This window comes from Dreissena polymorpha, chromosome 7, assembly GCF_020536995.1.
Source record: "Dreissena polymorpha isolate Duluth1 chromosome 7, UMN_Dpol_1.0, whole genome shotgun sequence".
Taxonomy (NCBI): domain Eukaryota; kingdom Metazoa; phylum Mollusca; class Bivalvia; order Myida; family Dreissenidae; genus Dreissena; species Dreissena polymorpha.
The window spans coordinates 105,641,249-105,668,472 of record NC_068361.1 but is presented as its reverse complement, the minus strand read 5'-3'; the positions used below and the strand labels follow the sequence as shown (position 1 = coordinate 105,668,472).

Sequence of the window (27,224 nt, the reverse complement as noted above, 5' to 3'; positions counted from 1 at the left end):
CCTCTTAACAAAGCCTGTGACAAGCGTGTTCATACGACGCTGGGAAAAAAAGGAAATAATTAAATATTGGGGACTTGGTCCACGCAATTCATTACGGGGATTTAGACAAGGTTGTACCGCGTTAACCTTATCGCATTGAAGTTTATAAGTGCTATATCAAAGTGTCAAATTCAAACAGTTTAAAGATAAGGCACGCACGCGCAACAATAAATACTCAAATTTTGAATATTATGTGACCAAGAAGAAGGACCGCGGAGAAAGTAGTCCGTCAATTTAACGCGGCAATCGACAAAACGATTTGACGTGTCGACTGGAAATTTAAATAAACGAGCGAGTTTATTAGATTTTATAGCCGATGTTACTTTCATTTGGTGTAATTACATTATACGAAATCCTAATAAGACGGGGTTTATGACACCCGATTGAATTACATAAGGCGGTTAAAAAGTCCAATAGGTGAAAGATCTTAAATAAAAAATGCGATAACAGGCTTTCAAACGATGTATGAATAATTTCCGATTAAGTCGACGTACAACAGATTCAAGATTGTGTTTTTGTCGATAGAGGATGAGTTAAAAGGAAGTTGCGAGTTTGTTTAAGTAATTATCAATAAAGTAAAGGAAAAGCGATAATAAAAAATATTTTGCTGATGAGATTTTAATTGCATATGTTTCCTTGAATATAACTTAATTAACAGAAACAATACGACAAGAACAGTCTTACAAAACTTTTTATTGAGAAATACTGTAAAATGTTCATGAATTTTCTTCAGAATAAAATACAATAAAATTAACTCGATAAACAAGTGCAAGCGCTGAAAAGTTAGAAGCTATCGAATGTACTGATACTTGAAAATACGCCATGTTTCGAATATTTTATGATTTGCTGTTTCAAAATTATTCGACGGTGATTCAGCAATTCAGAGAGATATGCCGTTTTTACGAGCTTACAAAATATTCTAAAAGTAAATGAAATCGCTACCCCATTGAGCAAAGCCCCAAACCGCGGAAACCCTCACACCATAAAGGCTTTAAATCGACCACATCGTGGGATACCACTTCAAAACGCACTTGGACCCACGGGTACCTTCCCCCACTGACTTCTGTTAGTTACAAACCACACTAGGCATCTACGCGGTCAATTTTGGGTGGGCTATTTAGCAAATAGAAGCGTTCCAAAAATATGTAACAAAAGTGACAAACTTCGCGCACTGGGCAATAAACGTCGCTCTTAAAGTACTTAAAGTAGTAGTCTGTTTACAAAAGTTGTCAGCTAGCCATAACTTGGCGATAAAAGCCTTGACTGACAAGTGGTGGTTGTGTGTCATTAAATGCGGATGATTCATCCGTGTACATACTTACAAACACACCGCCCATGGACCCCGGCAAATGTCCTAACAATAGTGAGTGGAGGATCTTTAATTAATCTGATAATTATTTGAACTAATCTAAAAAATATTTCACCGGTAATTTGCTGTTATATATATAAATATATATACTTGTATATATACATAAGTATATGTGTGCTAATTTTTACGCCGCACGTTTGCCTCGGGTTGGCAAAGTAAGGTCACAACGAGCATTTTAAACTTTAAAAAAATCGCCCCATTGGTGCAAAACGGTACCATTATATTTAATTTCAATGCCACATGGTACATTTTTGCGCAAAACGGGGTGTGGGGAGGGGTGTCGTTGTGTTACCCGCCGTTTCATATCCAATGTACTAATCTGTAAATTATAACGTCGCACAATTGCATCGGAAACTTTCACGACTCTGGGGCAGCATGGCTATTAAAAATAGGTTACCTGTAGTTGGGCATTCAAAATGCATAGCTGTTTTATAACGATAACCGTCAGTCAAGAAAACGTTCGCACCATATGGCGACAAAGATAATTTCTAAATAATTTCTTCATGCTTCTGTATCAATATAAGGGCAAATAATCGTATCGCTACGACATGTATTTAAGAATATGACAAATTGCTAATGAGTTCCAAATCGGTTAAGCATAATTTAATTGCATCAAACGCACAATAAAAGTGCGCTATCATTGCGCTTAACCCCGTTAAGATAATGAACGGTATTGTGGGAAATAATGAGGTATAAAATGCATGCCTGTTTGCCAGTTACAAATTAATACTTTAACTTCTCGTTCTACAATGAAGCCTTCTTTCTAACAAGCTACAAGAAAGCGTGCCCCATCTACATGTACGCTGTACCGCCCCTAGAAAGTGCCAGATAGGAACCTGTTTGTTTATTCTCACGATCCGATAACCTTCCTGCTATTGGATAACATCTTACATGAAAAATTGGTTGTTGGTGAAAATAGCCGATAACGATAATTAATTCGATCAGTATGCTGTCCAGGTGTTACGTCAGCGATTACGCCGGACCGGTAAACAAGGATGTCAGATCTGGTTATCGACACCGACCGATAAACATTGTGTCATCACCCATGCGTAATGTTGATCATCATCATCATCATCAGCAGCAGCGGCGGCATCAGCAGCAAAAACAGCCAAAACATGAACAACGTAGTTATTACCATCATATATACATGTTATCATGAAGATTTGTTAGCATGTATCACAGCAAAGTAATCAGTTACACACCAGGTATTGCTCTTATGACATTACAAATTAAGTCCCTCGTTGCTTGTTCCCCACAAAATCTCCATTATTTATTTTACTCAAGATTTTGATCCGATACAAGTTCCAGACTTTAAAAACAAAAATACACATAATCAGAAAAACAAACAAGCACAATCAAATAAAGAAACAAAATAGTGTGTGTTTGCCCATTTAAATTCGTTATCCCAAATATGCATAAATGTTTAATCGATTGAAAATAGAAAACATAAACAAAAGTCGGCAAATAGAATAATCGCAGACGATCTAAGTTACACACGTCTAGTTTCAAAAGATTTAATCTCTATAAAACAACACTCGTCTGAAGAAAATCGAAGTAATCATCTTTCCGGTTATTAGTTACAACAGAATTATATATCGCGAAAATTGATAACATTCCTGAGCGATAGGTGATTAAAGAAATATGCACAGGTTATTTATTTTAGAATTTTATTTGAGCATATATGTGCGTACTATGATTAAGATGTTGTTATTTTCTTTGCTGTATAGTTCAATTATATGAGTCGCGTTCTGAGAGAACTGGACATAAAGCATATGCGTTAAGTGTCGTCCCAGATTAGCCTGTGCAGTCCGCACAGGCTAATCAGGGACGACGCTTTCCGCCTTAATTGGATTTTTGCTGAGAAGAGACTTCATTTAAACGAAAAATGTCATAAAAGCGGAAAGTGTCGTCCCTGATTAGCCTGTGCGGACTGCACGGGCTAATCTGGGACGACACTTTACGCACATGCATTATGCCCAGTTTTCTCAGAACACGACTCATTTTTCTTGTAACGATTTGGCAAAAATGGCAACAAATCAATCGTCTTTGTGAACGGGTAATAATGATAACACTGTTAACCCATTTACGCCTAGTGGACTCTCCCATCATTCTAAATCGGATCTTTTTTTTTTCAAAAGTAGGGATGTTTAGTATATTCATTTCTATTTTTGGAATAATTCTTACAGAAAATCCTTTAAGCAAACAGCGCAGACCCTGATGAGACGCTGCATCATGCGGCGTCTCATCTGGGTCTACGCTGTTTGCCAAGGCCTTTTTTCTAGACGCTAGGCATCAATGGGTTAAACATCCCCATACAATTTCGATTGATAGTGGTTCCACTTTTAATAATGCTGACGAATCAGTCACGTAAAATTAAAGTATCAGTCAAATATCTGAAACATAACAGTCTGAAACTTCCTATAAAATATGGTTGTGCAAACTCAAGTCATCGCAAACGACTTTTCAGCGAACATCGATTTCCAAGCAACTGCCTAGAATTACAAAATACTATACAAGAATAACTGAAAGAAGGTTTGACAATAATGCTGAAATATGCATTTCTTTGCGAAAAGCCAAATTTTAAATACCCCGCTAGACACAAAGCCTTTGTGAACATTGAAGGGATCTGCGTCTCTAATTCAAGTCCCTGAATGGGGAGGGAAACCTTTTTTTTTTGCTTTTCATAAAATTAGGAAAACCGGGGCTTGCTTTGTTTGCGCCTCTGGTTCCTCAGTAAAAATGTCATGATCTGCGAATCGGGCGGATTAAACACGACCGGGGCTGCACGCCAAAATGTTTCCATCCTGCAGACATCACTCCAGTATAATTGACTTTCGTGTCACGTGGTGTCTTGGAAGCAAGGCACGGACCACTTTGTATGCTTGCACCCTTAAGTTTGTATTGCTCGTAGAAAAGTTATAAAAACTTTCGGCATATATAATTACATAATGGTATATAGTATGTGTATAAGGATAGATACTATAAAGGACTAGGTTACATTAACTTATACTGTTTTGGCCTCATTTTGCACAACAAACTGGCTTTTGAAAGGAATTCCGCGGAAATATGAATTTCGATCATTCTCCAACAATTTTATGATGTTTAGAGAGCTTCATATACAGTTGTGAAATTAAAAAAAAACTACTGATAAATAACGATGGATGTGTGGTCTAGAGTATAATGTAACTAATATGCACGCGGCAATTATCACTTTAGTGTTTTGTTTTAAATAAAACACCTGCTTGAAAGTTGTTCCATAGACAACGAACAAATGGTGTCATAAACCTATGTGATATATCACTCAGGCTTCAATAACTTTAATATATTAAAGTTGGCTTTAAATGACAGAACTTTTTATAAAACATAATGACACAAAAATATGTACAGGATGCGCCGCAAGTAAAACTTGACTTCTGCGCTTTTAATAGTCTTAGCGAATAAACAGTTCCATACTAGTATATGTTTACATTGTATGTTTAAAATGACTGAACGTGAAATTATGCGCGGACATTTTAAATGATCACTACACCAGGAACAATGTCAACTTCTAGCAGAACCTGATGGAACCATGTGCAGATATAATATGGATCCATACATAAAAAAATCAAAATGTTATTTGCTTGGATATACATACATTTTATTGTATGAGATACGTTAAGCAATCGGTACTAACATTACAGAATGATTGTTCATTCGCGAGTCGTAAAAAACGTAACCATAAAATGATTCCTTCCTTCCCGTATGAAGTCTTCTGCCAGTAAACAGAGGATTTAATACGAAAAGGAATGAACCTCATATAGTTTCTTTCATCGTTTATGTAATACAAAAATTAATATTATATATATAATAATATAAATATTTACTAACAAATACCTTTCCGTTATTGAATTTTCAGAGATAACACTTCTTATATCATAACAAATTTAATGTAAGAGGATGCTATTTCCAGCGGGAAATTTGATGCAGCGGTAAATGCAGGCATTGTTCATATACAATGTTTTTCGTGTAAATTTGGCATTCCGATGAAAAAATAAATCGTTTCTCTAAATTGCCACATAGTGAATAAGTTACGCTTCTTCAAGAAGAGCAAGTAGAAATACCCATACCAAATATGCATACACCGATATATTCACTTAAATTGTGTTCGGACTAGGGAATAGAGCGCAAATTTCACACCTCATTAAGTCCATTACGGAGCCCGCTTCAAACACAATAAAATATACATAATTCAGCGTCCCCAGTTCTGACGTTGACAAGAGTTTGTCCTCGGAGACCTTTATATGATATACGGCCATAGACTAGTCCAGTATTTCTCCATCAAAATCACGCGTACGCAGATTTCATGTGGGAAAACCGCTCGGACCGGCTGGTGATAATAATTTGATTTTCCTGAATACCTACTACAGGATTGTTTGTCCGTTTTTTTCCAGGGGTGAAAACATTGTGTGCTGAAGATAAGAGCGGCCTCTGGATAGTGTGTCTTGCTAAATGTATTATCACCGATTGTCAAAAACGTCGGTAACAACGTAGATTTACGAGGGCTGAGCACGCAAGCTGTCTGAAGACGTATCAGTTTGCATTTCTCTCTGCTAGAAATCAGTGTTCTTACATTAGTGTGTAATTGTATGTTAGTGTTTGCGTTTTATTAAAAGTAAAGATTTTGCTCAACTGCACTTTAGATAAAAACAAAAAAAGTATTTGAGTGTTGTTCTGTTGGTTGTGATGCTACCGCTGGTGTTATTATTTTACGGCACTTTATTGTTCAGCATCAATATCCCAGGATTTTCTGCGTAAAACTTGTACTTGTTTGAAAAAGGCCAAAACGAAACTGGTGATTATCTATAGTTATTTTAAACGTAGACGTTGTTACATTTTTGTGTGTGCTAAATTTCTAAATACATATTTTTCTGCTATACGTCATTGTAATGTCAAATTAAATTACGATATGTTAATGCTTACGGTTGCCCTACACATGCAGATAATACAACAAATGGTACCGTATACATAAGTTATCTTAAAATTATGGGCTATTTAAATACGAAATAACATGAAACTTACAAAAGATATATATGTCTATTTCGCTTTTTTATTTTTTGAAAAACTTCAAAACAACAACAAACGCAGGCTTTAATTTTGTTTTTCAAAGTAAAAATCAGTAATTGAAGGTGGTTTGAATATGTTTTCCTGTGGTGAAAATAAAAATCCTGACACAATTTACGAAACCCTTAAAACCACAAGCGGCATAAGAAACCAATATTTAGGGCTATAAATTATGTCTAAAATTTATTTAAATATTTAACAATTTATCTAAATATTTCCGTCAAAAACCGGTATGCACTCTTATTCTCTGTCACCCATTTGGGAAAGATTTACAGCGACCTGGGGCCAAAATGTAGGATAACGTCATGGGCAGATTTATTGTCCCTTTTATTAATTCATCCAACCGACGATTTAATTCACTTTTAAGACGATTTTATCAGCATTGATTTTGCTATAACTTGACGGTCGTGCTACTGACTATTAAAGTTTTATTGCCTCTATATATTATTCATTTAATAATGACAAGCGATGGCTACTTTTATCAGAAAATTAGATCATCTCGTATCTAAGTAATCTCGAAGTAAAACATTTATGTTAATTAACCTGTTTTTGCCAGTTCACATGTTATTTCAAAATTAAAATTTAAACATTTATTTGTTCTCGATTTTCTGCTTTTTTCAACGTGCATGCCTTTCAAACATAGACATGGTAATTACTAATCCATCTCGAAAAGCATATTAAAAAGATGAACGACGAGTAACACTTTTTGCTTGAACTTGTATTGTGTAGGTGAATTTGGACTGGAATGTGTGTTAAAAATGATCTTTTTGAAGTCAATACGCCTGTCGGGCGTTTGCTTTTTAAGTGACGAATTTCTGTTTGTGAAAATAGAATAAACTTCTACGATAGTTTGTGTATTCATATCATTATCTGACCGTAAAATGAACTTTCTTTAACTTCTATTAAATGAGTCCAACCTATTAAATATTATCAGCATATCCTTTATTATACCATTGTGTTAACAACACGTTCGGTTTAATAACGTAAGTGACTATTTCATTTATTAAACAGGCAAATATTCATAGTTATTTACTTCAAACGCGACAGTCTTAAATTATAGGACGGTAGAAGTAATTCATAAACACGAATCTAAATTCTGTGCGAAACTTTCCGTTTCATTAATATTTATAATTAACTTACGATATACCGTGCGCTGTGCAATTTTCAAATATGATTAATTATCAGACGGTAGTTGTATGCATCTGAGTTTGTGAAAAGAAATGTCAATATTTGCATATCAAAGGTGACGAATGCGAAGAAAAGTACAACCCTGTCATCGAAAAGTTAAACGCTTGCACAAGCATCTGTTGAAAGCGATCTCACAACTTCAAACGAAACTTCCAAGGTATTAAATATCTCAGTGAATATTATAAACATCGTTTTAAAGAAGAAAGAAAACAGAGGTCTTAGGAATTCATCGAGGGCTGGGTTTGGGTCTGTTCTTGTACTTTTTAGGCGCACCGAACTTTTTCGGGAATTATTTGAGTCGTTTTCTGAGAAAACAGGGCACAATGCATGTGCGTAATGTGTCTTCCCAGATTAGCCTGTGCAGTCCGCATCGGCTAATCAAGGACGACACTTTCCGCCTAAATGGATTTTTGCTAAGAAGAGACTTCATTAAAACGAAAAATGTCATAAAAGCGGAAAGTGTCGTCCCTGATAAGCCTGTGCGGACTGCACAGGCTAATCTGGGACAACACCTTAAGCACATGCTTTAAACCCCATTTTCACAGAACAAGACTCATTATTATAAGAGTCATGTAATGGGAATTGGAATGGAGGCAAACTGCACATAGTGCAAATTCTGCTCGATGAAATAATTAAGATCCGTTGTACATATAAAATGACATCGTGATTCAAACGAACGCGAAGACGAAGATGATAGGGAAGAATGACTGAATGCAAGGGTGACTTACCGAGGTCGAATGCTGATGAAAGTGTCCGTAAATCCAAAATCAGCAGAATGCATAAGCACAAGAGATTGCTCTTCATATGTCCGCTATTTCGATCCATTGTGTACATTCTATCCTTATTATAAATTTATATCACAGCTATCTTTTTAAAAACAAAGTTTTGTCACACATTCATGCAAAAATCGTCGGCTTTAACTTACACATTTTGAAAATGTGCCCATGTTCAAAGCAAACAACACATTATTTGATCTATATATCTAATAGTCAATTGTAATTCAAAATATTATCGTGTTTCTGTTTTAGGATGTTTTATACCGTTAATAGTTTTGCCTTTTCACTTGAAACAAAAAAAAAAACTAATGAAATATTCTCAGTTATATTAACATTTAACGGAAATTTGCGTATCTTAATCTCGTAATTGGCGATCTGGAGTCAAAAACGTTCAATTTTTAATGATCCAATTACTGTTTTGACTATTGATTGAATATCTTTGTCGTCGATTACAATATCCTCATTTCCACTCAGAGAACAATAGATTTATACGCAATAAAATCCACACAGTAATAAATCAAATGCATTTTCAACATCCCGAGGGATGCTTTTACTGTGTTTATGTATTTCTAGCCATCACATTTATTCTGTATGAACACTATTCCCAATATAATAAGAGTTTTCTCCACGCTTACCATAGAAAAAACACACTAAAATAGATCGTATATATTCCTGAATTAAAGTCCATTAATTGTTATTAAATTTGTATGTATTTATAGTCAAATATTTGTTTATTCACAAGATTTCGATGTTCATTTGTATACCCGTTTTAAAAAGTTCGATGTAATGAAGTAGATCTATACGAGTTATCGATAAGTCTTCGAAAATCCAATTTCTAACAAGCTTCACAAATTAAATCCATTAATCTTCTTCACTCCACGAGATAGGTTTGAAAACTTCTTATAAACTCATCACGTCATTACGCTGAACCTTTTTAATCGACTACCCAATAAGCAATGGACTAAAAATAGAGCAGCGCATCTTTACGCGTTCAACGACCAATCGAGAGTGCTTGATTCGCCTGCCTCTATCTGTCATGCTGCGACTCGGGCGAAACTATTCCGATAAGCGGGTAGGTCAGCACGCTGAATAAGATGGTTTTCGCATGTGAGCTTTGAATTTTAACAAATATTTAGGATAATAAACGACATATTCAATTATGTGGTGAGAGTTTTCAGTTAGATGTTTCTTAGAGAAACGATAGTGGCGTGTTTTCCAACAAACAATTTCGGGAGTTACCTTTTAATCCGCGTATTAAATAATACGGTCGAAGCATGCAAATTTAATAACAACCAAAATCTGGCGTGTTGTAAAAAATGTGTTTGAGGACTTCGTTTAAATAAGTTTAAAATACAATATACGTTATCGTGTTTTGTAAAAAAATATTACATAGTTACGTTGTTTAAATAAAGGCCTGATGACATGACAATGGCACCACGGCAATGATTTGTCGTTTATTTTTGGATATGATAATAATGAAAGAATTGATACGCGTTAAAAAATATTTTAACCAAAACATCAAAAACAACACTTAAAGCAACGACAAAATGCAAAAACAGCAACACAATCAGCATCACCGTTTGATCTAAGATTTTTTTTCATTTGTGAGAGTCATAACCTGACATGAAAACAGCAACAGCAACAACAACTCTAGCAGCAAAACAACAGCAATGTTTCCTTTCTTAAAGTTTTGATCTCATGACGTCATGAGCCGTCATAAACAAGCAGCAACAGAACCAGCGAAAACAACAACAACAACGTTAGCAGCATCAACAACAGCGTTATAATGAATTGCCCATACGCGAGCGTCATACATCGTCATAAAAGCAGCAACAACATCAACAACACTAGAAACAATTCAACAACAGTTTTCTTAGTATAAAGAAGTGAATACGTTTTTACAGGTAAAGATCAGTATCCGAAAGTTTGCTTGCCTCAGATAGTGTTTAAGATACTGTTATTGCAATAAATAAGTTGACATACAGAACAACCATTATTGACAGAGTGTCAACAAAACCTGTCTTTTGTTATCGCAGAGCTGTTAAACAAAATAAACACAGACCTGCAAGTTTCAAACGCGTTTGTGTAATTCGTACTTACAGGGTGTCAAAATTCGGGGTCGAATTTGCATATCTGAATAATCATCGATAGCACTTGACTGATTTGTACATGATTTGCATAATTAACAAAAGGGGTGCAAGGCGGTGGAATTAATTATCTTCGAGTGGGGTGTAACAGATTTCGCGACAATTACATCACAATGAAATTTTGCACCGATTGTGCAGACATGCATATTATCTGCAATTTACACGAGAAACTCGTGTGTATTGTGACTGACGATTCTTTGTTTGCAATGTCGCTGGGATTTGCAGTAGAAGTTTGTGATATTTGTTTGAAATATGCTGCACTTGCAATATTGTATTGGTTAAATAATTATCGAGCATTAAATGACATATGGTCATTTTGGAAAGAGGCTCTGGTTTTTTATACACCCTTTTTTAATCGTCTTTAATTCGGAATCGAAAGCTTCAGTAGAAATATAACAACGGCTAGAAGTGCATTTTGTCAGGAGAAAATGATCGAAAAAGGACGCTGAGAAAATTACAAAATACATATCTACTATATACATTTTAAATAAGCACCTTATCGTTGATTTACATAAAATATTTATACAACATTTATATACACACACCTCGTAATAGCTTGGCAATATAACAGCGTTAAACGTTCAACGAAAAACATAATTATAGAGATAATATTTCGTCTCAGCTCCGATAAATTTAACTTTTTCTCACTTTTCCTGGTGCGGTCGTTGTCCGCGCCCGCCATTCTTTAAATCCGTGAAGTTGATAGAGACAACCATAATTATGTGGCAGACGGTTAAATATTTCCGGATGATCCGAGCAATCCCTACATTAAAGCTGTAAATGTCAGAGCGATATCGTAAGGTGCGGTGTTTCTGTACTTCCGTAATTATTGTGACCTTTATAAGAATGAAAAGCGATTTGCCCAAACTAGACGCCTGAAAGTCTTAGCGAGAATCGTGTGTAGAATTAGTAAAATGGTACGATGTATTCGGCTGATTTTTTTCATAGCGTATGCTATTATATATTTTTTTTTTATAGACACATAACCATTTGTGTATACACGTACATTTATATACAACAGGGAACTCGCTTAACGTTCATTATTAATTATTTTCAATCCGAATTCAATATTTGACCTACAAATTCAATTTTCACGAGCGTAGCACAATGGATGACACGCGATGTCCCAAACCCCTACTATTTTCAAATACGGACCGTATTAGCTCACCATAAGATGCGGTTGACAGATATTGGCACTTCGCACGCTAACAAGGTGGCCCGATTATTATCTGCAATGGTCCCGGGCGCAGCCTATTGAAGTAATAATCGTCAACATCGAGGTACTAATAAACGGATGAGATCACGATTATTACCTAGTTTGGAAGCATCCGGTTTGATTGATTATTTGAAATTGTTTAAATGAAAACAATATTAAGAGATATCGCGTAAAAAACTATGTAATCATAGAACGGTTATAATGATGTCGCAAAAGAATACAGTGGGCGTATGAATAATAGAACACATTATTTTTTACATAATACACTATTTTCGAGGTATTGAACACGTTATAATATTGGCAGACTGGCGCTGCTTTATACATTTAGTATTCTGCTACATACGCCGTGCATTATTATGCGCAATTGACTAATACAAATGTACCACAATATTCAACTTTTTAGCAGTACGAAAATCTTTGCAGTAAAGAAATTCTATTTGTCCACATAACATAGCAAGTACTACAAACAGCGTGTTCTCTTTAGAATGTCATTGTGATGGTCAGCAGCTTCAATTACCCCACTCTTCTCCTTCGCTAAAGAATGTCTACCTCATTGAATGTAATTTCACCCTTCATCTAATTGCAAATTAACTCCAATCAACGGACTAAATAGCTTTCGCGACGTTAACCTGTGTCTAAAAGTATATCAAGATTTCACGAAACGATCCGTCGTCATCATCAACAATGTCGTTATGCGATGCCTCCGATACACCGGTCAGATAGCGGCGACCGATGTTAGAATGCAAATAGGGATGGAGATAAAATCTCGCCCTGTCGGACGCCCGGTAAGAATGAAAATACTTACTGTCGTAAGTGCTCGGGTGCGCCTTGTTTCGCGAAATTGAGCAGGTGCTGTCTAACATGGCAGCCAATGAGATGGGTTGGGGTTCGATCAAAAGATCTTGAGATACAAATAACATACAATAACAGACATCGAAATATTTTCCCGGTTGGAATAACATGCAAATGTCTCGTCGATTTTCATAAACACTGTATTAAAATATTGTCTATTGTCTGCAATTGCATTGACAGGTTCAATACATGCAATATTTCATATCAAAGTAGAAATAATGATAACGCAACGGGTGTGGAAAGCAACAACAACAATCCTCCCCGAAAAATCAAAATATTTTACTATTAAAACACTCTGCGTTCCCTTAATGCATAACGAATGCGCTACGAGGGACATAACGTGATTTTGCTCAATGTTTCGAACGCGGGGCTCTTATCTTGAGCCGCGTCAACACCTTCTTTAATTCCAACCTCAAATAAACGGACGCAATGAATTACATACAGTGTTTATATTGATAACTGTCAAAAATGTCCAGGGGCATCTTTGATCGAAGCGTTTATTTATATCTACTAACCCTGTTTATTTGCTCTAGCCAGGAAGTGCGTTCTCAAAAGGGAATCTTATTTAATCCTAACCTCAATTATCTTGAGGCGCTATGCGTTGGCACCGGCCTCATGGGGCTCGACACCCTAAACCACGTGGTCGGTCAGTGGGAACCACGCTAAACACCATCTCTCAATGTACCGAGCGCAATTAGTACAAGTTTATCAGTCATCACGTATGATATCTTGATAGAAAAGTAACAGTTATTTTTGCCTATGGGCATATTTTTGTGATCAAGCGCGACTTTTTAAGTCATTAACATGTGGGAAATTTAATTCATGTTCGATTCGTTTTTAACACTTTTTTTACATATAACTATTTTGTGATAACGAACATTTGTGTACGATTAAATTATATAAACTACTTTATTTGTTACTGTTTGTTAAAGTTGTGGTTTTACTACCTAACATATTTACATGTTCTAAACATTACATTGTAAGTCCATTTTTGTTGTAGCTTTGTCGGCTGTAGATAGCCGTGGTGCCACTTTAACAACTTTTATTGCGTTGATACTAATATCAATGATTTATAATCATAATACGTTATATTTTCTTTCTGATCTTTTCTTCATTCCACGAAGCTGTAATAAACACCGGCCTTCTTCAAACTAAAAATGCGTGCGCCATTTACCGCTTTGAATCAGGTCAGCGAACATTACTATTTCTATTAGCTTCATTTACTCGCAAATAAGCTATCTAAGAATACTCCACGCCAGTCGTTAGAGATGCTTCATTTCTTTTTGTCAGTGTAAATCAACCTCAAGACAAAGCAAGACGACAGCATAGACTCTTTCTTTCATCACATGTGAAGCTTTTTACTGGAAACGACCAGGCTGATTTATTGAGACTCAAAATGCACTAAATAAATCAACTCGTTCGAGAGATGTATATTTGCCTCTATCAATACCTATGACATGCATCTATTAGCGCGATATCGCCGTACATTTGGTGCAAGTCCGACATGTTGAACGTGTCACGTCGCACGCTGCAAATGGGTTGATGTTCGCTCATGGGCAAAACTTCTCAAGAACTCGGAAAACATTTAATTTTATACGCCGTTATCGTTACTTATGTCCATAAATCATAATTAATGGACTCGCTATTATCTCCATAAAGTTATAAGTGACGTAAAACGCGGATGTCCAGTGAGTCTGAACCGAAAATTGAGGAAGACATTAGAGTATTAAATATAATTCATCTGAATTTTACGTATCGTTTGTCCTATAACCACGGATGATGAAAAACATTTTTGAACTTGCACGAACACGGGCATATTCCAGAATTTGTGATATAATTTTTATAAAACGGTGTTTATTATATAAATTATTTCAAAATATATGTTTGATTAATGTAATGAAATTTTAGAGATCATTACAAAGTTGTGGCATTATCCTGACGCACTGATTTAAGCTTGGGCGGTTTTATTTTAACTGGTTGATATTAACAGATTGTATTTAATTAAATGTTTTAGTTTGCATAGATATTATTGCCGATATCAAAGGAAATTTTCAAAATATAATAACGGTTACATTGGGGTTTAGATTGAATTTTAAGAAACAAACAAACCTAATCGACATCATCAACTATACCATCACTCGCACCACCACCAAACACAAAGACAACAACAGCAACAACAACATCGACGTCGACGACGGCGACGAAATCCGCTTTAAACAAACATTCATATCCACAGACCATCAAATAAGATATGGTTGATGACATAAAACCTGCGACAGTGGCATTCGCTGTTAAATGGTTAGGTTAAAAGATATGCTATTCGTCTTTGAAGATTTGTTTATAGACTCACACAACCGTATTTATTATCAGCTTTATGGTGGGCTAACTGTTTTAATATTCCGGATTTCATAGATATAAGACCAGCACTAATATTCGGCGTTATAGTTATTAATTTTATTGCATATTTTGTCGGTGTAAGCGTTTGATTCAAATACTTTATGTATTTATACTTCAACTGGTATCACTCGAGAACTGTGTGAATGCGAAAATTTTTGCAAAGAAAAAATAATTCGAAGCTTTCCTCAGAGGTAGCGTTATATAATTATTTTTATAGATCCAGTGTCAGTAGTGAAATATGGCTAGTGGCCTTGCAAACTATGAATTATTGTCTCTGTCACATACTGTTCTTAATAAGATACATAAATTGATTTTGCAAGCACAGTCTATTTTCATTCACTAAATCATTTGGGCCGAGCTCTATGAAAAGGGGGTTTAATGCATGTACGTAAAGTGTCGTCCCAGATTAGCCTGTGCAGTCCGCATAGGCTAAAAAGGGACGACACTTTCGGCATAAACTTGATTTTTGCTAAGAAGAGACTTACCTGAAACACAAACTAATATAAAAGCGGGAAGTGTAGTCCCTGATTAGCCTTTGCGGACTGCCTTTCCTTGTAGTTGATGTATTTTACATCTCGTGAATGGTCCATCAGTGGGGATTGAACAAGGAACCCGACACTTGGATGGCTGACTAGATATTCACCAATATGTTGCATATACGTGTGCAATGACGTTATACATAATGCAAATTCCCAAATGAGAATGTTTGAAAATATAGCTTAAAAAATATTTTTTCTTTTGATATATAAATTTATTTTTACAAACATAGTTTTAAAATAAGTTTGTTCAATTATATGCACAAAATAAACGAATTAGCTAAAAAAATCGCCATTCGGTATCAATCAAACGTAATAGATATTTTAATTATCACCCCCTCCCCACCAACACCACCTCACGCAAAAATAACTATTCCTTTGTTTGCTTTGATACATGTACTATATTTTGCGCAAATCGCAATATTAATGGAGTAATTCGATAGCTAAAGGGAGAGAAGAACGTTATATTAAATTGTGATTAGTTTACTTCCCTTTATCTTACGACGATACGAGATTCACTGCAATAAAGAATTATATCTTCTTGAATTTATTTGTAATAATATTGAATACCTACATTCATGCTTTTCATCGTCGCATTAATAAAATATCGTTGTATTTGCTATTCTCATGTATAACTATACAGTAATTTATATTTTAGAACCATATACAATTTTGCCTCTTTATACAAGCGATAAAGCTTTTAATTTTGCATTTACAACTTTATATTAGAAGTTATTTTGGGACTGTTGTTCTATGTTACGTTTTAACAGCAAATCTCGTCAAGTACATTAGTCGAAATCAGTATAAAACTTATTATCTTTTAGCATTACAGGTTCTATAAAAAATAAAGTGATTAGGCATCGATTGATTGACTTTCAATTTAACTTTATATAAAGTATAATATGTACATGTACCCCATTATTTTCTCTACATTTTATTTTTTCACGTGCTTATAATAATAATAATATTTATAATAATAATAATAATAATGACATCTTTATTTAAAGAAGATAGACTTGTAAAGAAATACATCAGATGAAATTACATAAAATGCAATTTATATAATACATTTCTTATTTTCAACAAGGTCTTCTAACAATATACAATTTACAACAAATACATCATATTTTATCTTGAGCAATAAGAACAAAACATAAATAATCATATATGCATGCACATTTATAATGATATATATTATAATTAAAAACAAATGACAGACATAAAACTACAATAACCATTTATGCAAGAACAGTATTCAAACATTAAACTAATGTTATTTACTAAAACAACATGAAGCATGTTCAGTTTATTTCACAAAGTGTGGAAGAGAGATAAGCTTTTAAGTTTTTCTTAAATGAAATTAAATTGTTAGTTTGACGAATAGATTGAGGTAACGAATTCCAAATTTTTATACTAGAAAATTCAAACGATTGTTTAAAATAGTTTGTTTTAGGTATTCGCACTAGCTTTAAATCCCCCTTTTCGCAAGATCGCAAGTTATAGTGATTATTTTGTGAAGGTGTCAAAAGGTCACGTATGTATGTTGGGGTTTGATTGTGAAATGCTTTAAATACAATAACTGACGTGAAATACTGATTACGCTGTTCGAAAGTCAACCATTTTAGCTCTCTAAATAGTGCTTTTGAATTAGTGTTGTACTTTTTATTTAAAATATGAGCACCACAACGCTTTTGTATTTTGACTATTCTATTAATTTCCGTTTTGGCCGCTGAACTCCAGGTAACGCATGCGTAGTCGGATATAGGTGAGATATAACCATTATAGAAGAGCTTACACATTTCAAGGGTTAAATATGGTTTTATTTTTTGCAAAAGAAACATTCGTGATGACATTTTTGAACAAACGCTGTTAATGTGTAGTTTCCAAGATAGAATATTGTCAATATAAAGGCCAAGAAGTTTTTGACAATTTACTGTTTAGATCACCGTATCTGAAACTTTAAGTTTTAGATTTGTTAAGTTTTGAGCTTTCCGTTTCGACCCTAATACCATACAAGTAGTTTTTAGTGGATTAATAATCATGTTATTAGTTTGGCACCAATCGTTTACAATCGAAAGATTTGTTTGTAGCTTATTTTGAACTGAATATTTGTTCCCACAGTGTGCAAAGTTGTATCATCAGCATACATTGCAGAAATACATGTAAGATCTAGCGAAAGATCATTAACGTAAATAAGAAATAGAAGAGGTCCTAAAATAAATCCTTGGGAAACACCAGCAATGATGCATTTACAAGTAGAGGTAGTGTTTTCTGCTTTGATATACTGAAATCGATTGCGAAGATATGAAGAAAATAGGTGCTTACCGTTTAAAGTAAATTGTAATGCGCACTGAGACCCTTACGTGAATAACCCCTGATACTAGTATATAACTACCATGCAGTAATAAATTGTATTTCTGTAAAGTTTGACATGTAGACATATAAAAATTCTATCTGCCTAATTATTTCAACTATATTATTCGGTCTGTTTTCAATTAATTGCTTATCAGACATATGATATATTAATAACGATCACATCACGTTCACCAGTTGCTTTCAAAGTATAAGAGCTTGCAAGTGCATACAAGTGCACAGTGCTTACAACGCAGTCGGAATAACATTGATTGCTATTTTTATTACAAACTCACTCCAGACTTCGAAGAATAACATGGCAATAAAACAATTTTCTTGCGTGCATTTCGTTTTTCACAAGGGAATGCATGACGGTTGCATTTCAAACGATATGAGTTATGTTCAGGAAAAGTATAGCAATTGAAACACAAAGGAAACCTTTAAATACCACAAACGATGCATAAATCACTAAATGTTGTATTTTTTACTTAACGATTCATTTGTAAAAAAGTTATATGCTATGGTTTGTGGCAATTTGAATAGTATATTCCATTGTAGAAAAGTGCAAATGTAGATGGTATGGAATTGTTCGTTTAAATAATAGTTCGGTATATTCTAAACAACAAAACATACGTCATTGAAACGCACGTGTGATCTTTTTCGTCGAAATATTCCCAATTTATGTTATATAAGTTCTCATAAATGACTGTAAAAAAACAAGCGCGTAATATAGAAGGCTTTAGAAGGCCATATTTTCGGCCGTAAATACAATTGTTTGGATTTACTGCCTTTGGAAACATTGAATGCGTGTCGTTACCAAACAGATGCTGCACAGATTCAGAAGTTCGCATCCTACATCAAATGCGTTTTGGACTGTTGTTCATGATATTTGTTGCATCATGTCGTCAAAAGTATATACCGTAATTACTCTATGTTTTCGGACACTTAAAAATAATTAATTTTTTTCGTGTCCGAAAACTTAGATACGAAAAATATTAACAAAATACAGGTGTCCGAAAACTTAGAGTCGATAATGGAAGTGTCCGAAAATAGCGTCAATTGTATCAACGACTACCGGTAATAGCACGCACTTGTAAAATACCATGCCGTATAGTATAAATTACAGTTATACATGTTTGCACTGCATTTTAAATAATTGTAAATGCTTAATTTATTTGACAGAAAGTTACTTCAAGGTTGCACTTTGACCAACGAGTTCAAAAATGAGCATGTGATGTACCGATACACGCTTGTATGAACCTGTAATTATCACAATAAAATAAGCAAACTATGAATTCTTTGTTTGTTCATTTCCGATAGTTGTTGTGTAACACCTGCCATTGTATGTAAAACTTGTAATAGGGTGCATCACAATTTGAAACATTTAGTATTTGTCACAGTTATTTTACTGAGAAGGAGTAGTACTATTGGGATAGATAATTGAACTGTTAATTGGCACTACCCCTGGTAATTGTCATAACGCTTATGCTATCGGGCGAAACCATTGTTTTATACCGGTTTACAAGGTTATTTACCCAATAACGCAAATGTAATGGTCCATTGCCCTCAGGCATGCACCCGCAATGATTTATGATGTTAATCTGGTTGGAAAACCCCATGATCGAAGTGTCATTAGATATCGAAAAAGGCTATAAATTTGGTAAAATAGCGCTGTAAAATATACTGTCCAAAAACTTAGAGACATAAATAACGGACGAAAACTCGTGTGTCCGAAAATAAAGAGTCACGAAAAATAATTATTTTTGCCAAAAAAGGGGGTGTCCGAAAACTTAGAGTGTCCGAAAACATAGAGTAATTACGGTACATAATTCAAGGCGGGGGGGGGGGGGGGGGGGGGGTCGGTAATTTCCTAGAAAACCGTTAAGACTTCCTAAATTTACATTATTGATTTGATTGATACATTATCCCGATGTAACACACACATTTTACTGCATTTAATGAAGATTTCATGGCTGTAATGATTTTTTTGTTTGTATGTTTTTTTTTCATTTATACATGCGAACATATATCATCAAACGTTGTCTTGCGTTCAGCCGAGGATATAATAAAATGTGCCGTATACAGCAACATTTCGCATAGACGTCAATTGTACTCACATCTTAGCATCATCCTGCAACGATTTGCTATCAATCTTCGCAAGATGGTACCATCTCGCACGGACGACACTCATATGTTTATACTATACATCGTACTGCACTTATATGTTACAACCGTGACCAAGAAGGTAGCATCTTTTATGTACGCTACTCGTAGTTGCATGGTACGTTTCGTTAAGCGACAATTTGCTAAAAAATCAAGACGTTGCTAGACAATTCTGATGATAGCGTCTCGCAAGGATAAATTATACTAATACCGGTACGTCTATTTAGTTAGCCCATATACCACATTGTTTTTGTAAATATTTAATAAAAAAGAACCTAAACTGACTGGTAATTACATAGTTTAATTGATGTTTTTAATCCGCGACTTATTCCACATAACTAAGTTATCACATATTGTATCGATCAATTTAAAAAACAACAACACAATTAACAATTTTAATAATATAACATCAACGAAAATTAACATGTCTAAAATGAATCGCAAGAGAAAATACTAATTTATCATTTAATGTCGTCTGATTTTAAATGTAAATTGCACATGAGCTCTCATAACCTAAAACAAAACCACTTATGCACATCACTCATTCATGTACATTATTATTTACATGCAGCATACAATATTTCTTGTCTTTTGGAAATGTGAGAAGTTTACGAAGAGATCCTCCGCCAGTTAGGTTCGTTGTGGGCTGCTATGAGCATCTCATCTTTGATATTTTTTTTTACAGCTTTTTCAGTGACGTACTCGACGGCGACCTACCTCTAGCATGCCCGGGAACACAGTCTTGTACAGTGTTCAAAGGCGTGTATCCTGCATTCCATGTCCGCGTGAAGCGTCTAGATCTCGCAACCGTAATGTAGAATGGAGGCTACGAGGGACTTGTTGTGCCTGTAATTGATCTGGAATTTGATGAAGTTGATTTCCTGAACTGCGCTTACAATAAAGTCGGAATCATAGTAATAGCCTTTTTATCATAAAGTCACTTAATACTTCATGTAATTACATGAAAATAAAAACAATCATCTTTCGTTTCGTTTAATACAATAAAAATGCATGACAGTTTGCATTAATTACGAACCGGCTTAGGTTTAGGAATAATAGCCATTGGCAAAACGTAGAAACATGAATGCACACAAACAAAAAAAAGAGGAGCGAAAATGTGTGTTCATTATTAAGCGATTTGTTTGTTTTTAGATGTTACCTGATATTGTATATTGCATTTTGATTTGTTTATGTTTTTCATAACAGTATTTATCCAGAAGTTATGCGCGGAGCTTACTGTTAGCAAAACCATCGGTTTATTCTTATACAATTTCCGAAACAGTCTTTCAACGAGCGTTTGGATCTATTTTGGCAATTAATGCTAATATTGTTCTCATTCATGACATTCATTTTTATTTAGAAATAATTACTGTGAAATTGCTGGTAATGGAGTGATTACAAACTATTTGTTGTTCCAATACTTGCAATCAAACAGTGTTCAATTAATCAAATCACGAAGGGACAGCCAACTGGGTTTAATAATACACATCAGAATTCCTAATCGTATTAATTCTCGAAAACTTTTCCGAACACTTGTCAATCCAATACACATATTATATTCAATTCAGCACATGCATTTGTGGCAAAGTACGTGAAACAAGAATTAAGAATACATTGTATACGTCAACTCAACGTCAGCTACCATTTGCATTTATAACAGTAGATAATGCATTTTATATGTTTAAGTTTGAGACTCGAATGCTGATGTAATTAAAAGAGTGCATCGGCCGGGAATCGAACCCGGGCCGCCCGCGTGGCAGGCGAGCATTCTACCACTGAACCACCGATGCCTTACGTTAACTAAACACATTGACTATTTGTGTTTTCATTTAAGCTAATAAACATTCGATGATTGACGTAACGTTAAATACAAACACGCCGACGGCTATGTGTATGTTTAGAGACACCTTAACATTGCCTCTGCATTAACGAATATTGATCGATACATGATTTTATTGTTACACTAAGCAATACCACTATGAGCATTTAACTACTATGCACGACCATCCGTCCATGATACAATAATCTGATTTCTTGTAAATGGCAACACATATGAATATAAGAAATGCAAAACAACAGCGCAAACAGCAAGATTAAGGTGTTGATGTGATGGTGAATTTCAGTAAGACGTTTTTTTATTTAAATCCTTATGAAGAGAAGTTCGTCAGGTGAATTTTTTTTGGAAACTGTCGCAAATGCTATGCTGTTATGAACATTCATATCAAGAAAATGTTGTTTTAATTCCGCCTGTTTGCGTTTTAATAATTACCCAGATGCCATGTTGCCTTCTTATAAAGGGATGATAAAGCTCTTATTGAATGGTTCCTTCATGACATGCGTTTGATACGTCAATGCAAGAACCTCTTTCACAACATGGATTGAAGTCCTTATTGATAATCGATGTGTTTTGGGAAGTCGATCAGAAAGCTGATAGTTGCCCTATATATCTTCTACGCCTCTATATTTACATGGAACTGTAGAACAAACTCAATGCTTAATTGAAGTTCTTAAAACAAACGTGTTACAGAGAAGACTTGTATTACGTGTTTGAACATCGAAAAATATGCCCTATGTTGGCGGTACATATAGTTAATGTGATCAACTCAACTCAGGCTCCAATGGTGGTAACATTGACCCCCTCTCGTGAGTAAACGGATGCTGCGCAAAAGTCTTGCAGAAGCTGAGTACATGAAAAGCAGACATGCGTTTTGGAATGTTCTTCGTGACAAGTGTTACCTAACAATGTCTCCAAAATTTAAAACATATTTGGAAGTTTTGTCTTTTATTCGAAGACTCTGCCGATAGCCTGTTTTGATAAATAAATCAATAAATAAAAATAAATTTATATTTGGCAGCTGAAAGATTTTGGAATGAAAGCACATATGTTTCACGTTGCTCACGCGCCTTCACAAGATGTTTCTATAGAGATACAAAATGTGCCACCTTAATATGTACACGACTATGGCTTCAAGATTTAAATGATGCTAAGATTTAACATCTCGCACGAACGTCCACCATCCTCCCATTCTTGAGGTACAGCACTTACATACAAAACAAAAATCAAAAAGGTTGGCTGGAATGTATGCTTGGAATGTATGTCTTCGGATGTAAAATTGTAGAATATTTTTAAATATTTCAAATATAAAATACAAAGTTTTGCCACGTTTGTATCATTTCCCATGGACGACACTGGTATTTTATGCTATTTATCGAACATCAACGTTCAGCTACACAGTTTGCCAAGATAACCATCTTCCATAGACGATACTCCAACGTGTACGCTACGCGTCGCGCAGAAACCATACGCTACAAATGTTATGAAGATTATAACAATTCAAACCCAGTATTCGTTGTCGCATTCTAGCCGTGGTAATCTTTGTTAGACATTCAAATTATTCTTTCCGCGACATCAAATATACATCGCTGTCGCTAGTTGTACCACATTATTATTGAAATCCCTTTTTAAATCTTTATATTCATATTAAAAATGGTTTCCATAGCTTATCAGTGGTTGTTATTATGTATATTGTACCACCACAAACAGGCTATTCGTTATTTTTTTTAAATGTTTGACGTAGTGTGAATTACCAGTAAAGATAAGCAAGAAAATCAGTGTGGTGATATGTTTTATCGTTTGTTATTTATCGAAGAAGGCACTGAAGTTGTTCGCTATTGCATAATTTAAGACGCAACTCATTTTTCAAAATTAATCGCAAGTTTGAAATGAACACACGTCATTCAAATTTATAAAGAGTGTGTCATAACGCACGGGTCGAGATGTGTGTGCACTTTTTATCATCCTATTTATTTTAAAGAGATAACTTAGACAGAATAACAACACCATGGCCCTTTTTGAGTATTGTTGGAATATCGAATACCTATCTCACTAAGAATATAATTTCATGATGAAAATTCGCTGTACAAAACTTTTGATTTGTGACACCATATACGAATTCAAAATATACAATTAGATTATTGATGAAAATGAATAAAAGAATCAATCTGCGAGCAATACTTTTTACTCACGAATTAGGTAGTCATAAAGAAAGGCCTGTTGACCCGTACTTTGTTGTTAATGCATTACTTGTTACCCTAGCAGTTCACACGGTGTCAACAACTCTGACCTTAACGTAGGTATAGAACACTAATGCGCTTTTTCGGCGTAGCTGTTTTACCCAGCTTTTCACCTTAAATGTATTTTACATAACGCCAGCAGACACGCGTGAATATTTTCGAATATTTCATAGGCTGATTCGAGATAAAACCTCTGAACTTTGGCTACGTCACCGTGTTTGTGCTAAGCGCAAAGGATGTAGCACTGTTCAGTGTAAGAAATTCCGGACTACTCTCTGTATGTTCAAACGACACAAATTGTGGCCCAGTTACAGTTATGCGTTAAAACCCATCTCGCAGAATTTCAGGGTCAGTACTCGTTCACTAAATCGTCCAGGTAATATATATATGACTATCGATAAACACAGTTTTGCTTTCAAGATTAGAAAATAAACATTACCGAAATAGTATAGTGTCACGATAAGAGGAAAATCGTTTAATTATTTAACCACAATGTTTTCCGTACTCGATCAGAATGTCTGGAAATCGTTCCTAAACGCCTTGATAGGCTGCCCTTATTTACGGGTTTGCTATTTTGACTTCAATTTTGTATCGAAAAGCATTGTTCTTAAATGTGCCATTTACAATTCGCAATGAGATTTTCAATGACGCTCGTCATGCGAAAATGGCTCGTATTCCATATACGCCCATCATATATATAGCCCATTCTGCCTGCGCTTCTCTCAGTCTGGTCAGGAGATACATAATGAGACCATAACACATTCGCCTCTGACCAGACTGCGCAAATGCAAATGCTGGATTTAAGACTCGCTGGCCGAAACGCATAAGACCCATTTTCACATGACGCGGCTATGAAAGTTTGATTTAAATGTGTCGAAAGAAAACCGCTTTAAAATCAAATATTAACATACGATATATTTCAATAGTGAAGAAATATACTCACAATAAGGCATGTGAGGACACATCATTTTATGATGTGCACTTCCGTAGTATAATTTTTATCTACTAACACTAAGTTGTGGTTTGACAATGATAACACACATTTCATGCGGTGAATATGCGACTTATAAGTGAAAACACATAATAGTTATACTTTTGTTTTCAGTTAATTTATTTAGAAATATTAATAGCAAACTTAATTTCAAAGTCAGCATTTACGCCGACTACCTTTTTAAAATATATTTCTTGTTATATTAAGTTGTTTTTTAATATTCGGTTTTAGCGATTATAAAACATTTTTGAGGTTGTCTATAGTATACTTGTAGTATTTGGTGAACTCATGTTCACCGTTTTATAAATTGAGAACTGTGAATAAAATAGATATAAGACCAGCACCAATATTCGGTGTTCTAGTTATTAATTTTATTGCATATTTTGTCGGCGTACGCGTTTGATTCAAATACTTAATGTATTTATACTTCAACTGGTATCACTCGAGAACTGTGTGAATGCGAACATTTTTGCTAAGAAATAAATATTTCGAAGTTTTCCTCAGAGCGTTAAATTATTTTATTTATAGATCCAGTGTCAGTAGTGAAATATGGCTACCGGCCTGGCAAACTATTAATTAATGTCTCTGTCATATACTGCTTTTAATAAAAAACATGAATTAATTTAGCAAGCACAACCTATTTTAATTCACTAAATCATTTGGGCCGCGCACTGTGAAAAGGGGGTTTAATACATGCCGTCCGCACAGGCTAATCAGGGAAAACACTTTCCGCATAAACTTGAATTCTGCGAAGCAATAACTTTCCTAAATCAAAAAAAAAACGTAAAAGAGGAAAGTGTCGTCCCTGACTACACAGGCTAATCTGGGACGAATCTTTACGCACATGCATTTAACCCCCTTTTCACAGAGATCGGCTAATTTTGTTGCTATTCAACCGTTTAATGCAAAACGATTAGATTGAAATTCGCAGGCTTGTAGCCGCCATCTTGACTCGGTTTCTTTGGAAGAACCAGCAGTTGATGTATTTTACAACACCTCGTGAATGGTGTATCAGTGGGCATCGAACAAGGAACCGGCACTCAGATGGCAGACTATATATTCACCAATAAGTTGCATACTCGTGTGCAATAAAGTTATACATCGTGAAAATTCCCAAAGGAGAATGTTTGAAAATAAAGTGTTTTTTTTATTTGAGTTGATTTAGCTGTGCATTTTTAGAAAATAAGTTTTAAAATAACTTTGTTCAATTATATACACACAAAAAACGAATTAGCTAAAACAAATCGCCATTCTATATCAATCAAATGTAATAGTTATTTTATCACCGCCCTCCCCACCAACACCACCTCACACAAAAATAACTATTCCTTCTGTTGTTTGATACTATATTTTGCGGAAATCGCAGTATTTTTGAGTAATTCGATAGCCCAAGGGAGAGAAAAGCGTTATATTAAATTGTGATTAGTTTACCTCCCTTTAACTTACGACGATGTTAGATTAACTGCAATGAAGAATTACATCGTCTTGAATATATTTATAATTATAGTGAATACCTACATATATGCCTTTCATCGTCGCATTAATAAAATATCGTTGTATTTACTATTCTCATGCATTAATTTTAAAACCATATAAAAGTTTGCCTCTTTATACTAGCGATAAAGATTTTGCATTTACAACATTGTATTTGAAGTTCGTTTGTTACTGTTGTTTTATGTTACATTTTAACAGTCAATCTCGTCAAGTATATTAGTCGAAATCAATATTAAACTTACTATACTTTAGAATGACAGTTTCTATAAAAAATAACGTGATTAAGTATCGATTGATTGACTTTCAATTGAACTTTATATAAAGTATAATATGTACATGTACAACATTATTTTCTCTACATTGCATTACATGCAGTAATGAATTGTATTTCTGTTATGTTTGATATGTATAAACGTTTTAATTCTACCCGCCTTATTATGACAACTTTGGTATTTATTCAGTTTTCAATTAATTGTTGTATCAGAAATATGATATACTAATAACGATCACGTTCCCCGTTGCTTTCAAAG

The 27,224-nt window shown here is 34.6% G+C and overlaps 1 protein-coding gene and 1 non-coding gene across 2 annotated transcripts in view; both read right to left on the bottom strand.

Moving 5' to 3' along the window:
* LOC127837254 (long-chain fatty acid transport protein 4-like) overlaps positions 1–27,224 on the bottom strand; it is a 456,835-nt gene that overhangs the window by 193,643 nt on the left and 235,968 nt on the right. The gene's annotated exons all lie outside the window — the stretch shown is intronic.
* Positions 21,855–21,925, bottom strand: Trnag-gcc (transfer RNA glycine (anticodon GCC)). Its single transcript has one exon. It is a non-coding gene; the product is annotated as a tRNA-Gly (tRNA).